This window comes from Lathyrus oleraceus, chromosome 1 (assembly GCF_024323335.1).
Source record: "Lathyrus oleraceus cultivar Zhongwan6 chromosome 1, CAAS_Psat_ZW6_1.0, whole genome shotgun sequence".
In the NCBI taxonomy this organism is placed as follows: domain Eukaryota; kingdom Viridiplantae; phylum Streptophyta; class Magnoliopsida; order Fabales; family Fabaceae; genus Lathyrus; species Lathyrus oleraceus.
The window spans coordinates 419,347,038-419,365,355 of NC_066579.1; the positions used below are offsets into that span (position 1 = coordinate 419,347,038).

The window sequence follows — 18,318 nt, forward strand, 5'->3', positions numbered from 1 at the left end:
CAACTGAAAGCTCATTTCCATGGACTGTTTTTGCAAAGCACCATTAATGGCAGAGTTGATTTAGAGTCATTTCAAGCTGTTTCAAGCCAAGCTTTCTCCATCATCCATCATTTGGAAGTCCATAAAGCATCTGTTTCGAGTTTACCACACCAAACAACAACTGTTTCACAACTTTCTTCAAAAACAAGTAAGAACTCGATCTCTCTATTTCTCAAATCCATGATATGTATTGTGTAGATCTTTTGTTCCTGAGTGTTTTGAGCTTTGAATCGCATGAAATGGTTGATTATTGCTCGAGTTATGCTGAAATAAAGTTTGATGATGAAATTTATCTTTGCTCGATTCATGATGTGTACTGTGTTTTAATGGAAATTGATGATGGATTCGTGTTTGTCATTGCTTGCTGATCATTTGTGTGTGTCCAATTTCATTTTCTGGAAAAATCTTTGATGAACTCGATTTGGAAGATGAAGGTGATGTTACTGTATGTGCGAAACCCTAGATTCCTCTTGCATTGCCCAGAATTCCTTTCCCTCACGTATGCATGGTACTGTTTCCCCATGCCAACCAATGAAAACATTTCTTTCCAGCGTCCAAAACGCGGCCGTTTGATTAAGTGGTTGGTTTATTTACAAAAGTGCCATCCGGGGCACATGACACATTGATTTATGTTATTTCTTTTCCATTTTAATTTCATTTGACCATCAAACTTTGAAAAATCACATCTCCATCATTTTAAGTCCATTTCTCATGGGAATTTTTGCTAAATCTTCATCATGATCTCTAATTTTTTATCATATTTCTTCCAGATTTTTATGATCATTGGATTTTAAATGGCCTTAGGGTTTTGTTCATGTATCCTTTTCTTGTACATTTTGCCAATTCAATTGTGAAATGATGATGATATATCCAATGGCCCTGAAATTTTTTGAGCACAAACTAGACACACTCATGTTTATTTTGATGTAAAGTTCATGAATTTATCTTATGTGGTTTGTGAGTTGTGAATTTTTGAAGTAGGGTGTGACAATTTGTGTCACACCAATGATATGCAACTTCATGATTTTTGATACCATGCTTCTTGACCTCCAATTGATGTGAATTTTTGCATAAACCTACTCTTGTATGTCTAGTTTGCACATGATTTTTCTTGGAATTATTTGTGCCATTTTCCATTTGTTTGAGATTTTCTCCCCTGTTTGACCAAAATGTTGACCTTATGTGATGCATGTTGCCATTTCATTTGTGAAATCCTAATACTTTATTAGATGGACATGAAATTTTACATGAGATAACTAGACATCCTAAGCTTTGCCATGGTTTTAGTCCCATTCATTTATCATACACCACCTCTGATTTATGATTTTTCTAAGTTGATGCATGTTTGGTTGACTTCATTGAGCATGTTCAAAATTGCTTTGACTTTCTGATTTTCATTGACTGCCTTCCACTTGTCCAAATAAGATGAAACTTGACATGCTTACCATGCAATATGTTGTGATTGATCATGATTTATTTGGTGATTTTTGGAAATGTTTGAGTTTGCTTTTGATGCAAGTCTTTCTGTTGACTCCTATGAGCTTCTGTTTGCTATACCTTGACTTAAATTGTTCATGAAATGATGATGATGCATGATATGAACATGAACCCAATTGGGATTGTTTCTTGATTGATTAAACATGATTTGGAATGCTTGCCCTTTGCTGTTTTGACTTTTTCATTCTCTTTTGACCCTAGGCTTGCCCTAGTGGTCCTGTTACTCACTTTTGAGCTTGTGTTTTCAGGTTGACCAACAAATGACCAATGAGGCCAATTCTTTTGATATGAGTTTGCTTGAATATCTTTGTCTAACTTGTTTGTTTTGTAGGTGGCTTGGCTCACATGCCTTAAGCCTTGTGCCTTGCACATCCATTTGCCTCTAATTAACTGTTGATGTCTGTTTCCTTTTGCTTTGTTTTGAAGTTGTATACTAATGTCTGCTTGATTATTTCAGGTGCTTTTAGTTGCTTAGTTCTTTGAACTTGCTTTGCTTTGCTTTAATAGCAATTTGCATTGAGGTATACTTTCTATCTTCATGTAGTCTGGAAGACCTGGCCTGTTACTTGGCCAGGCACCTGTCTGAAGTCCTCCTTAAGAGGCAATGTTTGTGATTGTTTACATTTGTCCTTGTACAGAGTCAAAGACCTCCTAAGTGAAGAGGCAATTGGCAGAACCCAAGGGATATGCAACCTATCCCCTGCTATTCTGTGTGTCATCTGCTTTGCTCACACCACTGTGTTGATGCATTGCAGATACAAACCCAAGATCTTGTACAATTGTACAGTTGAGTCAGTATCAAATGTGTAGAAGGGTTCCCACTTTCTGAACCCACACATTCTTGTCTTAAGCTCTCCCAGGCCAGGGATAAGAGCTGTGAAGTCTCATCTTCACTCACCCTTCATCTGCTTCACCTTGGCTCTCAATGTCAAGGTTAAGAGCAACATCTACCCAGTTCCAGAGGTTTGTTTGTTGAGGTTGATATGACCCCTCGACTAAAACCTAACCCTTGTGTGAGCCCTTGTTTGTATATAGTGTGTGCTACCTGTGCTTGTATGTTTGTTTGACTTGCTTCCTGTGCAATTTAGGTTTAGTTTAGACTTGCTTCCTGTGCAAGTTAGGTTTTGCTTGGCTTGCTTCCCGTGCAAGTTAAGTGTGTGTGTGGCTTGCTTCCTGTGCAAGTCATGACTAGGATAGGCTGGCTCCCTGTGCCAGTTAGCTAGAAACCTTAACTTAGGGATGAGTTTGCATGATAACATCTAGGCTCGAGTCGTAGTCTCCCTAGTTGTGTCTCCCTCTGTTATCTGGTTAGGCTAGTCCTGTATCCCTCCGTAGGGGAACTACGTCGCCCTGATCCTCATACCAGATGAGGTACGTAGGCAGGAGATGAGCAGATCTCTCCGGGCGCCTGTGTCTTTGTTTTGTCTTGTTGTGTGCTTGGAAGCTGATGTAAGTCCATCGAGTGGCATTTGGGTTCCAGTGTGCGTGCGTTTTGGTTCGGATGCTGATGTAAGTCCAGTGATTGGCATTCAGGCTCCATGTTTGCCTTCTTGTGTGTGTTTTGGTTCGGATGCTGATGTAAGTCCAGTGATTGGCATTCAGGCTCCACGTTTGCCTTTGCCAGTGTTTGTTTGTGTGCGTGTCAGCCGAGCTACGAGTGCTCTGATTCTTCTCTCGTCCGAGAAGATACGTATGCATAGGATGCGATATCCTAGCGAGCATGTTTTCCCCCAGTCCGAACTACTTCGACTCTGATGTCTATGCCTGATAGACTAAGTAGGCCCAGGATACGATATCCTGCCGAGTCGGTTTCAGTCTGTTTTCTTGTGTCTCTTTCAGCCAGTGTGTGTGTGTTTGAGCAGTGTTTAGCAACCATTTTCCTTTCTATTGTGCGTGGATCCCGTCGAGTACGACGGATGCGTAGGGGTGCTAATACCTTCCCTTCGCATAACCGACTCCCGATCCCATTCTCTCTGGTCGCGAGACCATGTCTTTTCCCAGGTTTACTCTGAGCGTTTCCTTTCCCTCTTTTGGGATAAATAACGCATGGTGGCGGCTCTGTTGTTCTTGTTTTCCCGCCGGTTTTTCGCGTGATGCGACATATAGCAAAACATATTGAGATAAAATATCACTTTATACGTGACTATGTTCATAAGGGAATTTTAATTCTAAAATTTATTGATACAAACTATCAATGGGCTAATATCTTTACAAAACCCCTTGCTGAAGATAGATTTGTTTTGATTTTGAAAATTTTGAAAATGGACTTATGTCCATCATAAAAAATATGTTTTTCTCATAATGTTAATCTCTCATAATTGTCAAATGAGACTCTGAGATTTGTTTTTGGTTCTGAACGTGTGAGTCTTCTGAAGTGAAAAGGTTTCATAAGTTCAAAAGTATCCAGTCATAATTTGTTTGGTTAAACAATCTGTCTTCTGGATATTGAATATTTTTTGCATTTAATAGTTTTCAATCACTCACGATTAGTGGAATAGTTTTAAGACAGTTGTCTTAGAAAACTAAATTGTCTATGGTCTGCTAATATGACACATTAGGTGAATAAATCTTAGGATTAGGTCAAATCTTCACGCTTTACCCCCTTGTCATATTTTTTGCACTATTTAAAAAAAATCATGATTTCAAAACCTTTATTTAAACCCACTTTCGCTACATCCACAACCTACACTTTCTCTCTTTAAGCTTAAAACTTCCAGCAAACCCTAAAACCCTTTGTTCTTCGTCAACAATGGCTTCTTCATAACAATTTGCATAACAAGTTCAACAACAACAAGATCAACAAGAGAAAGTTCTTGAATGGATTCAAGAGCTTACACTCTCTACTCGAGTTGAAAAGTTAAAGGTTATTTGTAAGTTATTGGTGGATTTTGATAATCTCAAAGCTAATGGGTATGATCTTTTTAGAATTATTAGAACTTAAGTATGGGAAGGTTACTTTGAACGTATCAAAGGAATAGTTTATGACGAATTGATAAACCAGTTATGGGTTTTTACTGATGCTACGAATCTTCAAGTAACGTCATATATGTTAGGTCACAAGATCTTCATCTCTGAGAAGTCTATTGCTACACTTATTAGTCTTGATGGTTCTGGGAAGCGGTGTTTTGGTATGCTTTCCAAAAAGAGTAAGATGGCAGAGATTGCAGAAATTATATTCATGGATGAAAAGCCTTCCTCCAATCCTAAGAATATTCATGAAAATCTTAGGATCTGGTTCAATATTATTCTGGGGTGCATTCATCTCAAACCTTCTTCAAACTCTCAAGATTACATTAACACATATCAGAAGTACATGTTGTACTATCTGTCAAGTGGTGACAAGATGAATTTTCCCTCAATTCTCTTCAATTATTTGAGGGAAATGGTTAAGGAAACTAGAAGGGGATCTAATCAGATGAGAAACTACATACCTATGTGTCGCAACCTGAAAAAGGAGATGTGAAAAAACAACCGGCGAGAAAGAAATGACAGAAGAGTCGCCATCGTGCATTATTTATCCCAAAGGAGGGAAAGAAAACGCTCGAAGTAAACCTAGAGAAAGGAAAGGAAAAGACAAGGTCTCGCAACCAAATCTCGGGTTCGGGAGCCGATTATGCGAAGGGAAGGTATTAGCACCCCTACACATCCGTAGTACTCTACGGGATCCACTCTTGTTGTTCTTGTCTAAAGGGTGTGTGTATATCTAATGTACTATTTACTAAAAGAGAGGTCAAAAGAAAATGACTCGCACGGATGTCGCATCCACTGCATACGTATCTCATCTGATAATGAGAATCAGAGTCTTCGTAGCTCGGCTACCTATGGGCTAAAGGGGAGTGTGCTCGCTAAGACATCGCGTCTTATGCCTACATATCTCATCTGGAATGAGAATCAGAGCAAGCCGTAGTTCGGCTAACTACGGGTTAAGGGTTGTGTTTTTGGATGAACGGCGTTACTACGTAATCTACCGGATGCTCGACCTTTGGAGACTTACTCGCCTGTAGTAGAAGGAGTTAACGTGTTCTTAGGAGAAGAAAAATCAATGAGTTTGTTGTGTTTTAGGAATGCTCGTGCAAAAAGGAAGTCCTAGACGAAGGAACAATGCTACCTTAATTGACATGCAAACGGGAGACTATACGAAGCCTAGCAATCCTATGGGGAGACGATCACACCATACAAAACAAATATGCATAAAGTAAAATGCCAACAAGGGGGCTCAAACATACATGGGTAGGGCTTTAGTCAAGAGGGGTCATATCAACCTCGACAAACAAGCCATGGAATAGGTAATCAAATGGGCTCTTAACCACTGACATTGAACGTCAGGGTGAGCAGATCAAAAGGGTAATGAGGATAAGACCTCATAGCTCTTAACCCTGGACAGGGTGAGCTCATGACAAAGAGTGGGGATTCAGAAAGGTGGAACCCTCTCTACTGACTGACCGGACAAAAGATCTTGGGCTTTTGTTCTATAGCGTCAACACGTAGTGCGAGCTTAAAGAACGACACACTGAATAACGGGGGATTGATTACTAATCCCTTTTATCCGTCAATTGCCTCTTCAGAAAGGTCCTTAGCACTAATGCCTCTTCTTGGGGGTCTTTGGGCACAAAAGTAAACAAACAAAAGAAAACATTGCCTCCTATTGAGGTCTTCCAGCTAAGAAAGTGGTAAAATGCGGGAAAGATAAAGGATCAAGAGATCTACCACACGGATAAAGATCCGAAGTAATAACAGATAAAGAAATAAGAAACCCAGAGATCTCTCGAGCTGGCACCATCAAAGAAAGCAAGTCAATACAGGTAATCGGAATAAACCTCCAAATGGTATCCCACAAATAAAGTGGAATGCCAAGCAAGCTATCCTTTCAGGAGTCATGTGAGCCCTCACAAAAACTCAAAAAATAGGTTAGAGAAACAATATGGGGTGCAATCAAGAGTTGCCCCAAATAATAGAGTCACATGAATCATGCCATTAAAGTTCACAAAAAGCTCACAAAAAGCAACCAAGGGTAGGAGGCCTAAACCTCTTGTCAAACAAATGCACTAAAAGGGTATCAAAAATTTCAGGTTGAAAGTATAAAGTAGTGGAAATAGGGCAAACCTGATTGGAGAGATCGAATGAAATTGAATTGCCCGGTTGGGTTTGCAAAGCAATCTGAGGGTTTATATGAAATGGAATTGGCTCTTTGCAGATGAGTTCCTTTCAGTCTCTGGAGGTTGCTCTGAACTCTGTTAGCTTTTCTCTCACTATCTTTTTCCCAGGGTTTTTTTGGGAGATGGAAGTCTAGAATTTATAACCTGATTTTTGTGACTTTGTGGGCTCAAAAGAGAGAGGTCCAAGTCCAAGATTTTTCTGTTATATTTTATTTATTTATTTATTTATTTATTTATTTATTTCATTTTTCGTTCTTTTTTTTGTTTTTTTTGTTTTTCAAAACGCGTAGGCTTCGCCTACCGAGCATGACAGTTCAAGAAATTCCTCTGAGCGTAGGTGATTCTGGTGGCTTTTCTTGGGACTCGCTAGGCGATCCATTCTGCTCGTCTAGAGAGCATGACAGGTCATGAACAAACTTTTGCTCCTTCAAGATTAACGTTTTGACTGATGAATAGACCCCATTTGAACATGTTGGAAGTATCTCAAGCCATTCCCTTGTGTTGACTGATCACCCAGATAGGACCCACAAAGTGTCTTGGATGATATTCAAGCTTCTTGGATCTAATTCTGATTGACATGATGAAATGCAATATGAAATGTTAAATGACCTAAAAATGAATGCATGAATGAGGGGGGCAAATTTGGAGGTATTACAGCTGCCCATATTCAATCAACTGGAGACCCGAAAAGAAGATAGCAACGGCTTTCGCACTTTCGAGGTATCAAGGGATTGAATACAATAAAAGCCCGAAAATTTGCACTAAAGTGAAGTGAAGTAACAATGCCTGTCAGAATCGGCAAAGAGGTGGTCTTGAAAGAAGAATCCGTCTGGTACGGTGAGAGTCAGTCTGAATACCGAAAAAGAATGTTAACCTGGATACCAAAATAAATGGTAAGACAGAAATAACCATGGCCTGAATGTCGCTCATCAGTCTGAATATTGGAAATGACTTCGATCTGAACATCGGAAGATATGAGATTATTAATATCAGTTTGAACACCGAGAGGCTGGCCTGAATGCCACAAGTTGCGTCGACCTGAATGTCGGAAACTTCTTCGATTTGAACATCGGAAAACTGGCTTGAATGCCACTTCGATCTGAATATCGGAAAATTGGCCTGAATGTCACTTCGATCTGAATATCGAAAAATTGGCCTGAATGCCACTTCGATCTGAATATCGGAAAATTGGCCTAAATGCCACAAGTTGCATCGACCTGAACATCGGAAACTTCTTCGATCTGAACATCGGAAAACTGGCCTGAATGCCACAAGTTGCATCGACCTGAATGTCGGAAACTTCTTCGATCTGAACATCGGAAAACTGGCATGAACGCCACTTCGGTGTGAATACCGGAAACTGGCCTGAATGCCACAAGTTGCATCGACCTGAATGTCGGAAACTTCTTCGATCTGAACATCGGAAAATTGGCCTGAATGCCACTTCGGTCTGAATACCGGAAAAACTTCATGCCTGTCAGCATCGGTAGAAATAGGGAAAGATAATAGAGGCGGCGCATGGGCCAATGACACTTGCTAGGGATAATAAAGGTAAGTCATGAACAATCTTCAGTTTGAGTACTGGAAACAACTTTTGGCTTATCACTTGGGATACCGAGAATGTTTTATGTTTACATGCGTATGTTTGAATTTTTCAATGGCGTAATGCTCCATGAAAATGGAAATGCTACACGATTTGGGAGGATGCAATGCAATATGATTCTACATGTAGGGATGTGAAATGCTGGGTAGAATGCCAAGCCGAGGCAAGGGAATCTGCTGGGGAAATGATCACCATCTTCTGGACCCTGGCAAGGCTGTTGGAGATGCACAGCGCAAAGAACTCTGTGGGGAAATGACCCGCCACACTGTGTTCTAACAATGACGAAATACCGAGACTCTGACTCGGGAGAGAACGGCACTGAAAACCTGCTGTTGGGGAAAGCGATAGTGGTTCTGGCAACCATAATCTGCGAGAGAGACGACTTAGCAGGGGAAGCAAACACCGATACGGTACCGAGATTCTGCTTCAAGGAAAGAGACCATGGATCTGGCGTCCAAATCATCGATCTGGCATCGAACTTTGAGGAGCATCCGCTTCTGCTGGGAAGATACAGTCTGGCACTGTCAACTCCGTTGGGGATATATAGCCTGGCACTGTCAACTCTACTGGGGAGTGTATAATCTGAAACAAATTCTTGGGGAAGTACAGCAGTGAGAGCCTGTTGGGGATCGAAGAACCCAATGCTCTGATCAGCTGTGCAGGGATAAGATACCAACTTCGACTGTTGGGGGAAAACATCCGCGATCATCTGCTGGGTACCTTAAGGAAATGCCCCGAGTGTACCTGTTCTGAATAGAAGATCCCAAGCACTTAAAATTTACAGCAATTTTAAATGTTTATTAAGCATGTACCTGTAAAGCTCTTATGTTTCATGATGCAAAGTTTATCAAAAATTCGGACGTCATTTTTGCAAACAAAACAGTAAAATGAAAATGAAAATAGAGATGTACTGAATAACATGGTTTTATTGATTGAATGGCCTCTGAATAGGCATTTACATTAGGAAGCAATCCCTGGAAAGAGGTAATCGCACAAAAGATAAAAACGGAAATTAATCTAATGGCAATGTGAAATGGATTTCTATCAGGTTCCAATTCTGCTATGACTTGCTCGTCTTCAAGATCCTCCAGATGATCAGCTTTCTGAAAAGAGTTATTGGATTGTTTCCTCTCCTTCAAAATTTTCCAGTCATTGACACGAGATGAGATTCAGAACTACTCAGAACGCAATCATTCGTTTAATCCCTAACTTTTGCCTGGGTCGCCCTTTTCGGGTTTTCAATCCACCGGGATACCCATTTTTGCCTAAGTTGCCTTTTCAGGTTTTCAACTTACCGGGTGTACGATCTTTTCATTTTTAATCCCTAATTTTTGCCCGAACCTTTTCATTTTCTTGGTTCGTCGGGATGCCCATTTTTGCCTGGACTACTCTTTTTACTGTCCAGCGGGTCTATTTTATGCGAAGTATTTTTTAACTGCGTCTGAGTTCACAGGGGAAGTGAAGCTTTCACCATCCATAGTTGCAAGCATTAAGGCTCCACCATCAAAAACCTTGGTGACAATATACGGTCCATCATAGTTAGGAGTCCACTTGCCCCTATAATCTGTCTGAGGAGGAAGGATCCTTTTCAACACTAAATCTCCGACTTGGAAACACCGAGGACGCACTTTCCGATCAAAGGCTCTCTTCATTCGACTCTGATATAACTGCCCATGACAAATGGCTGCCATTCGCTTCTCTTCGATAAGACTCAACTCATTGAACCTTGTCCGAATCCATTCAGCTTCGTCTAACTTGACATCCAACAGGACTCTTAGAGAAGGAATCTCCACTTCAACAGGTAGGACTGCTTCCATACCATACACCAGGGAGTAAGGGGTTGCCCCGGTCGACGTACGTACTGAAGTAAGGTACCCATGCAAGGCGAAGGGTAGCATCTCATGCCAATCTATGTACGTAACGACCATCTTCTGCACAATCTTCTTTATGTTCTTATTTGCCGCCTCAACAGCGTCGTTCATCTTAGGACGATAAGAGGAAGAATTGTGATGTTGAATGTTGAAGTTCTGGCACAACTCCTTCATCATTTTGTTATTGAGATTAGAACCGTTATCAGTAATGATTCTTTTGGGAATCCCATAACGACAAATGATTTCTTTCTTGATGAAACGGGCAACCACATGTCTGGTGACATTCGCGAATGATGCTGCTTCGACCCACTTGGTGAAATAGTCGATGGCAACAAGGATGAAGTGATGCCCATTGGAGGCGGTTGGCTCAATCTTTCCAATCATATCGATGCCCCACATAGCAAAAGGCCACGGTGAAGACATCACATTCAAAGGCTCTCTTCATTCGACTCTGATACAACTGCTCATGACAAACGGCTGCCATTCGCTTCTCTTCGATAAGACTTAACTCATTGAACCTTGTCCGAATCCATTCATCTTCATCTAACTTGACATCCAACAGGACTCTTAGAGAAGGAATCTCCACTTCAATAGGTAGGACTGCTTCCATACCATACACCAGGGAGTAAGGGGTTGCCTCGGTCGACGGTATTCACCTTTTGTGGCAAAAATGTGGCGAACAAATAAAAGAGTTCTTTTTCGTTCACCTTGTTAGAATTTGCTCAGACAAAAATGGTGGATGCCAATATTTGGCAGAAATATCGAATAGTCAGTTTGTGAATTAAAATGGCTCTATTTCCCTCAAAACTATGGGTTACTGTACCGGTTATTGCCCTCCAAAATGGTTGAAAGGCACATTGCCAACCCTCAGTATCTGAGACCTCACTTACTACGCCATCCCCATGGGGTAAATGTAGCAGGTCCACTAGTTGGGAAAATGTAAGGGCATATTCGACATTGAACAACTGAAACTGAGCAGTCCCACTGGAACAGTTTGGGTTGGGTGTGGGACTAAAAATTAACGAACTTAAAAATTCCAGTGTTAATTGAGCATATACAGGGTCCTTAAGAGATAGGAAATAATTTTAATTTAAAGTGTCTAGTATATAGTTAACACTATCTAAAATTCCTAAGGCAAATAAACAGGGTTCGTCGGCATACCTTGTTGATTTGATCTTTCTTGCGCTTAGAGTCGTGTACGTCTCTTCCTATAACTCACCTGGATCACCGTTTCTGAACACTATTTTGTATTCCCTCATCTGTGTCATGATAAATTTTTACACTTCTTGTGTAATGTAGTAAGAATATAGCAAGAGAGGGGAGAATTATGCTTATGAGGGTATGTTGGTGGTTTATATATAGATGATGGCGGTTGGAAATTTATTGATGAAATAAATTTCATTTACGGTCTTCAATGCCTTGGCCAAAGAATTTGAAAATGGTTGAAAAGGCTTTAAGACATTGTCAAGCATGCAAGGGACAAAGCCATTAAGGGATTTGATGTGACAAATAGTGCACAACAACGTGCATGTGAAAGACAATGTAGTGGCTGGGGCCACTTTTTATGCTCGTGGCGGGCACCACTAGGGACTTATGATGGGCGCCACAGTCCTCACATGGACGCCACAGCCTGTGTGTGGCAGGCGCCACATGCAGTGTGGTTTGACCACCATTTTCACTTGAATTTTTAATTTACCGGCATAAAGTAATGGTTTAATGATTAGTTAGAAGAAAACCAAAATAATATATAGGTAGGAATGAGAAACAAGATATAGTGAAGTGACCTTAAAATGCAAAATTGAAGAATAAAAGAATGGGGTAAACGGGAAAAGATAATATAATTCGTCTACTAGAATAAAAGAAATGAAGTAATTAAATAAATTCCCAATGTGTAAAAACAACAATAAAAATTCCAAACAAGAAAATAAAATAAATGTCAGTGAATCGGTAATATTCAAATAAGTTAGTCATTACGGCGGCTGCTAGTAAGAGGAGAAAACGAGTAGAAGTGTTGGTAAATGTGATTCAGGTTCTCTGTCACTACATCCATAAAGTAGTGGAATTCCACGCGCAAGGTGCTTAGCTCGCTTTCAGATTTGCGACGTCTGTCTGAACAGCTTCGATGGCAGCAGCATGATCGGTGAAAGGTGCAGAAGGTATAACTGGGGCGTGTGATTCAGCGTCAGAGAGATAATTGTCATAGTGGTCATAGATTTGGAGTGTCTATGGAGGAGAAGATGGTGCATCTGGTGCTCCATCCAAATCATAGAGCCAGATGTTCCTATCATGTACACTCGTCTTATGGTTTGGCAGGGTAAACAGGTGTACTACTTGGCTGTTAATTAGGAATTCAAACACATGCGGACCTAGGTTCCTAATGATACTGGTGTTGACACAAAATCGGATGTTCATAGGTCGCATAACCCTGACGAGTAGGTATTTCAGTCACATGGCATTTTCTATCATGGTCACTAAGCCTCCCACTGAGATTGGTCCATGATCTTCTTGTGCTATACGGTGAAAACTAGCTATCATGAATGTAGCGGCGTTAACAGGTCGGGCATGTGATGCACAGTACATTATAAAGAGTTCATCTTTGGACACGAAGGTGTTGTTCTGTTTCTTTCCAAATAAGGTGTGAGCTAGGATCTTATGAAAATAAAAAATGGAAGGGTTATGGATGTTCTTTGAATGCATAAGGTCCGGCTCGGGATGGTCGTTTCCTGTGATGCTACCCCAAAAGTTATCTAATTCAAGGTATACAAGCCTATCTTCCTGGGTAATGGTAAAGGTATCAGGACTTTTAGGGCATCCTAGGAGTTCAGCTACCTCTCTATGGGTGTAGCGGTAGTCATTATCGAACAACCTAAAGGTGATGAGGCCTTTGTTAAATCCCATACCATGGTTTGGCAGGTAAACTAGGGAGCTTAGGAATTCTAAAGTCAACCTACTGTAGGAACTAAATTTTCTTTTGATGGAAAAGGTGTCCCAGCCTAGTTGGTTAATTAGGAACATAACATTGTCTCTTATACCTAATTTGGTCATGGTGCGTCCATCTGGGTATAGAGTTAGTGCCATTTCTCTCTAAGCTAGAGCCTCAAAACGTCTCCTTTGAGCTCTGCCTCTAAAGACTACATTCATGTAATTTACTTGTTGCATTGTGATGGTTAGTAGCTAGATAAAATCAAGTAGATAACAACATTAAGTTAGTAATGGTCAATAATAAATAAAGATAATGATTTACTTTATTAGTAATAAGAAAGAAAGAATGAAAAATAACCAATAGTAATAATCAAAATTTTAGATAATTAAATTAAATAGTTAAAGATATAGTGTGGGTTGTCTCCCACTAAGTGCTTTGTTTATTGTCGTAAGCTCGACAGAAATAGAATAGATGTTATTCTTGTGAATGAGTGGGCATCTCTGCAACCTTTAGATTTTCAATGAAATCATTGTTGTCAATGTTGTGGTAATTTTTCAAAAGCTGACCGTTTATTGTAAATGGTTCGCTCGTTTTTCCCTTTATCTCTATCGCTCCATTTGGAAAGAAATTGGTAATTTTGAAGGGACCGGACCACCTAGAACGAAGTTTTCCTGGAAAGAGTCTGAGGCGGGAGTTAAACATAAGTACTTTGTCGCCTTCCTTAAACTCTTTCCTTGATATGCAATTGTCGTGCCATTTCTTAGTTCTTTCTTTATAGATTCGGGCATTCTCATACGCATCTAGTCTAAGTTCTTCTAGTTCATGGATATCTAATATTCTTTTTTCTCCTACGGTAGTATAATTGAGATTAAGTGTCTTAATGACCCAATATGCTTTATGTTCTAATTCTACCGGCAGATGACATGATTTTCCATAAACTAGCTTAAAAGGTGTGGTTCCTATTGGGGTCTTATAAGTTGTCATATATGCCCACATGGCTTCGTGTCATTTTGAAGACCAGTCTTTCCTAGAGGTGGCAACCGTCTTTTCTAAGATTTGTTTAATTTCTCTGTTTGAGACTTCTACTTGCCCACTCATTTGTGGGTGATAGGGTGTTGCTACGCGGTGCCGGACTCCATATTTTAGTAATAGCTTTTCAAAAATACTTGAAATGAAATGGGAGCCACCATAACTGATGATAAGTCTCGGCACGTCGAATCTAGGGAAGATTATACGCTTAAAGAGTCTAATTACCACTTGTGTGTCATTCGTTGGAGAGGCTGTGGCCTCAATCCATTTTGATACGTAATCGATCGTAACAAGGATATACTTGTTACCAAAGGAAGATGGGAATGGTCCCATAAAATTGATTCCCCAAACATCGAAGACTTTTACTTCCAAAATGCCTTTAAGTGGCATTTCGTCGCATTTAGATATGTTGCCAATGCGTTGACACCAGTCGCAATTTATGATCGCGATGTGGACATCTTTCCACAGAGTGGGCCAAAAGAGGCTAGTTTGCAAGATCTTAGTGCAAGTCTTCGAGGTGTTTGCATGTCCTCCATAGGGAGCAGAATGACAGTGGGAGATTACGTTTTCTACCTCATCTTCGGGGACACATCGATGGAAAATATCGTCGGCGCCTCTCTTGAAAAGAAGAGGCTCATCCCAATAGTAATGTTTAGGATTGTGGAAGAATTTTTTCTTTTGTTGGTAAGTCAAGTCTGGTGGAAGCACCCCAGCTGCTAAGTAGTTGATGAAGTCAGCGTACTATGGGTTAATGCATGGTGTATTGCTTTCCAGTTGGGCTATGAGTCTTTCATACGGGAAATCATCGTTTATAGGCACTCGTTCAGGTTCAATACCTTCCATTCTTGACAAGTGATCGGCCACAACATTTTCAGTGCCCCTCTTATCCTTGATTTCTAGGTCAAACTCTTGTAATAGTAAGATATATCTTAGGAGTCTTGGTTTGGCGTCCTTTTTGTTTAACAGGTACCTAATTGCAGCATGGTCGGTATAGATGATTATATTTGCTCCTACTAGGTAGGAACAAAATTTATCCAGAGCGAACACTACGGCTAAAAGTTCTTTTTATGTGGTGGCGTAGTTCATCTGTGCAGGGTCTAGGGTTCTACTTTCATAGTATATTACATGAAGTTTCTTATCCCTTCTTTGTCCTAAGACTGCGCCTACAGCATAGTCACTAATGTCACACATGTTTTCAAAGGGTAATCTCCAATCGGGCGGTTGCATGATAGGTGCGGTAATAAGAGTTGTTTTCAGTTATTCAAATGTCTCTAGGAATTTGTCATCAAAGATGAATTCGGCGTCTTTCATCAATAAGCCAATCATAGGTTTGGTGATTTTCGAGAAATATTTAATGAATCGCCGGTAGAAACCGACGTGTCCTAAGAAGCTTCGTATTTCTCTTACGGTTTTCCGAGGCTGAAGGTTTTCTATAACTTCTATTTTTGCCTTGTCGACTTTAATCCCCTTATCAGATACTATGTGTCCGAGTACAATCCCTTGTCGGACCATGAAATGACATTTTTCCCAGTTTAGCACGAGGTTCACTTTTATGCATCTTTTAAGTACCATTTCAAGATTCGATAAATAACCTTCAAAGCTCTGTCCGCATACAGAGAAATCGTCCATGAAGACTTCCATGATGTCATCTATAAAATCAGCAAAAATTAACATCATGCATCTTTGGAATGTGATAACATGAAATTATATCATATTTTAGGACTTAATTCAATTAAATTATATTATTATTTACTTTAATTTATTTCATTTTATCAGATATTACGCGGTATTTCCTTTCTATTTATCTCAGGTATCTATTTGAAGCAAAAGTAAAAAAAGGAAGAAAAGGAGGTGTAAAAAGAAGTTTTTGGAAACAAATAGCAAAAGCCAAGCCCAGTCCAAAGAAGGCACAGGCGTTGTGCCTGTGACGAGCGTCACAGAGGCTGTGACGAGCGGCACGCTGTATACATGCCTGTGACGAGCGTCACACATGGTGTGACGGACGTCACACCATTCCCCTACATTTTTGCCTTCAGAGACGTTGAGTCCTATTTGCACGATGAATCCTATTTCCACGCCTATACCTCCGTTACGTGAAGACCCTTTGACGCGGACTACTTCTGAAGACCGTTACGGAAAGTGCCAATATAAATACCAGCTTTGCAAACCCTTCCTCGGTTCCACGCTCCCAAACAGTTTTCCAGTTTTAGTTTTTCTTTGCATTTTTTCTTTTTCCAGCAGCTTAAGCATATTCCTTATAGTACCTCTTTTATAATTGTTATATTGTTTCTTTAGCAATTCTATTTTATTTTCTAGCACTTAATTAATTTTTCACACAATAGTTTCTACACCGGGAACTATTGTGTACCTTTTAACGGATCTAACCTTACGTTAGAATCTAGTTTTTTTTTATTCCTTCGTTTTATTTTTCTGCCTGATTGAAGAATTCAAGAACAAATCCAACCGGTCTGTGGTGGAGTGTTCAAGACTGCTATTTAATTATTCAGGTTCTATATTTATTTGTTGAATTTATATATGCTTGTTTTTACTATTAATTTATACTGTTTGTCTGCGATGAGTCTGTTTATGCATGATATTTATTTAAGTCTGTTTAGCATGTCTGGCTAATTTATTTAGGTATCGGTACGTAAAGTAAGCGGAATGAAGGAATCAAAACTAAGTTGGTTTATTTAAGTTTAAAATTAAAATCACTCTTTTTACGGTCTCAATTTACAGGTTTAATAACAAAGTTTTTGTACGAAAGTAAAAGACATAAAGAAGTTAAAATCAATAGAGCGAGAGTTTGAGGTTTTGACTGGACAGTGTAAATTGGACATTAATTCTAGATCAGGGCGAGAGCAATTTTTAGAGTTAATTAAATTCTAACCTTTTTCAAAAAGTATTTTTAAAGATTGAATGTGAGGGCGAGAGTTAAGCATTTGAATTTAATTATATAACCTAAGTCAACAGAGCGAGAGTTTGAGATAAGGGTGTTTAAACGATTAGTGTTTTCTTAAAAGGAGTTTCTACGGATTCTATTGTTTTCAAAAAGTGGTTTTTGACTTGACTATAAGTGACAGCTACGTTAATATAAAATCATAGTTTATTCAACAGAGCGAGAGTTTGAGATAAAACTTTTAACCAATAGCGTTAACTGAAAAGATTTATTTTTAAAACCAAGAAACCAATAAAGAATTGATTCCCTAATTACGACGAATTACGTACCGATATCCGCTTATTAGATATTAACTTTAGATCCTATTTTAGTTTTAGTTTTTTCCCCCAAAAATCAAAGTATTACCTGCCTTAGCTTTACGAAGTAACCTTAGATAACGGTATATCGATTCATAAGTCCCTGTGGGATCGATATCTTTTAAAACTACGCGACAGAACTGTGCACTTGCAGTTTGTACCCCAATTTGACTCATAAAGTCGAGCGATCAAGTTTTTGGCGCCGTTGTCGGGGACTTTTATTTAGTCGATATCGTAACTCTCCTGTTACGCTGTAGAGACTAAGGCTTTTCTTTCTCTTTTCTTTCTTTCGTTGATTTGTATGCCACGCACTCGCTCACAAGGCGAGCCGCTCTGCTTACGAATCAACGATATCGAACTATATCTCCGAGTCTTATGACGAATTCGGGAATATCGTGCTGCAAACAATCTACCTCCTGTAGAACTTCCTGATTTCAAAAATATTTTCCCTTCGATACCCGAGATGGAAGAACCAGCTCGTGCTCTTAGAGATTACGCCGCTCCATCGCAAGATGAACCGCATTCAAGTATTGCTCCACCCGCAATCGAAGCAAACAACTTTGAACTCAAACCTTCACTGTTGCAGGCAGTGCAACAGAACCAATTCTCTGGAAATCCTATCGAGGATCCTAACCTTCATTTATCCGTATTTGTCCAATACGCTGATACTGTTAAAGCTAATGGTGTCACTTCAGAGGCAATTCGACTTCGTCTTTTCCCTTTCTCACTAAGAGATAGCGCTAGAAGATGGCTTCAATCTCTTCCTTCCAACTCAGTCACCACATGGAACGAGTTGAAGAAAGTTTTTCTTGCTCGATATTTTCCGCCAAGCAAAACAGCTATGTTAAGAGCCCAAATAAATGGATTTAAACAGAAAGATAACGAGTCTCTTTTCGAAGCATGGGAAAGATACAAAGACATGATGAGACTTTGTCCACATCATGGTTT

The 18,318-nt window shown here is 39.8% G+C and overlaps 1 non-coding gene across 1 annotated transcript; it reads right to left on the reverse strand.

The window, feature by feature from the left end:
• Positions 1-18,211: 18,211 nt before the first annotated feature.
• On the reverse strand, positions 18,212-18,318 carry LOC127117134 (small nucleolar RNA R71). Its single transcript, XR_007801894.1, has one exon. It is a non-coding gene; the product is annotated as a small nucleolar RNA R71 (small nucleolar RNA).